This window comes from Oratosquilla oratoria, chromosome 22, assembly GCF_046742065.1.
Source record: "Oratosquilla oratoria isolate Oo_2021 chromosome 22, ASM4674206v1, whole genome shotgun sequence".
NCBI classification, from domain to species: Eukaryota; Metazoa; Arthropoda; class Malacostraca; order Stomatopoda; family Squillidae; genus Oratosquilla; species Oratosquilla oratoria.
In genome coordinates, this window is record NC_134798.1 from 37,692,209 (window position 1) to 37,695,288 (window position 3,080).

A 3,080-nucleotide genomic window follows, 5' to 3' on the forward strand; every position below is an offset into this window, starting at 1 on the left:
CGCTTCTCTCAATCTACATTCTACTTCCACTTTCACTCCACCTTTCCCTGCCACATTTGAACCCAAGTATCTAAAACTATCCACTTCCTCCAGTCGCTCTCCCTTAATGCTCACTTCCAGTCTACTGCCACTTTCACCCCTTGTACATCTCATCACCTTACTTTTACCCACATTTATCTTTAGCTTTCTTCTATCACATACTCTCCCAAACTCTGCCACCAACTTCCTCAATCCCTCCTCCGATCCTGCCACAAGCGCAGTGTCGTCCGCAAACAACAGCTGGCTCACCTCCCACTTTTCTTCATTTTCTTTAACCATCTCCAATCCCTGACCCACTAACCTTGCATTTACCTCTCGCACCACCCCATCCATGTATAAGTTGAACAGCCAGGGCGACATAACGCATCCTTGACGAAGTCCCACCTTTACCTCGAACCACTCACTCTCTCCATTTCCAATCCTGACACAAGCTCTACTATTCTCATAAAAACTCTTGACAGCTCCCAGAAGCTTTCCTCCTATCCCGTATATCCTCATAACCTCCCACAGTGCCTTTCTGTCTACCCTTTCATAAGCCTTTTCCAGGTCCATAAAAGCCCAAAAAACACCCTTCCCCTTTCCTATAGCTTTCTCGCATATCTGTCTTACCACAAAGATCTGATCTACACAACCTCTACCTATCCTAAATCCACACTGCTCCTCACCAATTACTCCTTCTGTTCCTCTCCTAATCCTCTCAACCAAGATCCTCCCATACGCCTTCCCAACTACACTCAACAAGCTAATCCCTTTGAAACTACTACATTCACACTTGTCCCCTTTTCCCTTGTAAAGAGGAACTATACAGGCACTCCTTCAGTCCTCCGGCACTCTACCCTCTCTCCAACAAACATTAAATAACCTCACCAGCCAGTCCACCATCACTGTACCTCCCTTTTTCAGACATTCTGCATGGCATCCATCCAGACCAGGTGCCTTACCTGCTTTCATCATCTTAACAACTGCCTTCACCTCATCCTTCCTTATTTCTCCATTCTCCTCATTCATCACTCTCATTTTCTTCGCACTTCCCACTGCAGCAATCTTTCCTTCCCTATCCTCCTTCACATTTAGCAACTCCCTAAAATTGTACCTCGGAAAAAAAGGAAAATTTGGTCGACTGGCGCTATCCACACCCGAGCAGCGTGCAAAATATTTACAAGGTGATTTCTCAAAACTTAAATATTGGGATAATAGTTATTATAACTTTTTTGATATTGAATTTCTTCTTTCATCCTTCAAAATTGCTTCCTTCTTTCTCCTTCCTTCCTTCCTTCATGTTAATGCATTTTTTATTTCAGATTATTGTCATTGTCTTTTCTAAAAGGAATTATATAAGAAGGCCATCATGGCAAGCACAATCAGAGATCGAGACAAAGGGCGTAAATATTTAAGTGGCTACCTGAAACAAGCACTGAAAATGAAAAGTATAGAGGTGCTACCAAGAAATACTTTGTCACTCTATCTTTCAAGCGCCCTTGTATAGGATGAAGAAAACAAAAAGTATTAAGGAAATTATGATTTAGTCTTGAGCCCAATTACATTTGATAAATAAAATTATGACATTGATAACAAATTAGAAAAGGACAACGCAGTCATGAATAGAATTGGAGACGATCTCAATGCACCAGAAGACCGTGCCAAAGCAGAAATTAAGCTTACTTATGACCGAAAAAAACAAGCCCAAACATCATGCAGTGATAGATCATCCATGAATACAGTTGTAATTAACATGTATGATGACCCAACCAGTTGGCCAGCAGATATAAATAAAAATGTAAGAGATTACTTAACAATGAAAGGTCCTCTTAATATTCCGGTGATCATCTTTCCAAGAAATGAAAAGGAACAGCGTTTTTCAAAGTTTCACTGTAACAGGAAACTTCCAAATGGGGAGAGTAGTAAAAGACCTTGGATTATATACTCTGTTGATAGAATTTATTGTTTTTATTGCAAACTCTTTAGCAAGCGTACAATCATTACATTATTAACAAGTGGATTCATGTGAGCATGAAAATTCAAAGACCCATTTGGAAGCCACATGGAGTTTCTAGGAATTATGTAAGTTTGGATACCTACAGCTTTGTAGAGGTGAATGAAACTAAGTTTGATGTCTTGGAAATATCTGGTAAGATCAATGTATTGTCGAGGGTCATTACATTGTAGTTCTTACCTCCGTGTGGATGATGAAAAGATTACATATGCAAGTAGAGTCTTATGTGTATGTACATAGGCTTGATTATTATACAAAAATAGATTATAATAAATATGATGAAAATAGATATTTTTATATGTAGTACTTTGATGATGATGGTGAAATACAAATTTTACAATTAGATTGGCAGAGTAAAGACATCGGAATACGTAAAAACAGAATAAGCGGGAAACTTAACCACAGAAAACGAAGGTATTGATGTCACTACAATACTCCCCCACTAGTGACGATGTAGGAGGATCGAGTTTTTTGTCTAGAGGCGTGACGAGTTGTCAGCAGGATCGGATGTCACCGACATGGCAGGAGGTGTTATGTCTGGTGTTAGTGTATAGGCTGGTAGGGGATCCGTGGACGGGCAGGAGGTCCGGCTGGCAGGGGTCCGTGGACTGACAGGCAGAGATCTGTGGACGAGGAGGCGGTCTGGCTAGCAATCCGGAAGCGGCTGTTGCGTCTGGCGTCTGGCGTCTGTCCGGCAGGGCAGGCTGCATTCTAGTAGGAGTGGCCGGCATTGGTCCGTGGAAGAGGGGGCGGTGGGCCCCCGTGCATTGGTCCGTGACAGGCGGTGGTGGCGAAGCAAGAATTCCGGGGCAGGCGGCTGCGGAAGTGGCGGGTAGTCCGGCGGCGGAAGCTCGGGCGGCGACGGTAGTGTCGGCTCGTGGCGACGTTGGCGGTTGGAGACGACGACAGCGACAACTCTGGGCGGTGGTGGCGGCTGGAGGCAGCGTTGTCGGCAGGGCGGTGCAGAACAGGTGGCGGCGACTCAGTGGGTGGTCCGGGACAGGCAGCGATGGTAGCGACAACAGCTTGGAGAGGCGGTGGTGGGTCG

At 44.3% G+C, this 3,080-nt stretch overlaps 1 pseudogene; it reads left to right on the plus strand.

Annotated features, from left to right (window-relative positions):
- The first annotated feature begins 1,387 nt into the window (after window positions 1–1,387).
- On the plus strand, window positions 1,388–2,047 carry LOC143037470 (zinc finger MYM-type protein 5-like; annotated as a pseudogene).
- The last annotated feature ends 1,033 nt before the right edge of the window (window positions 2,048–3,080 follow it).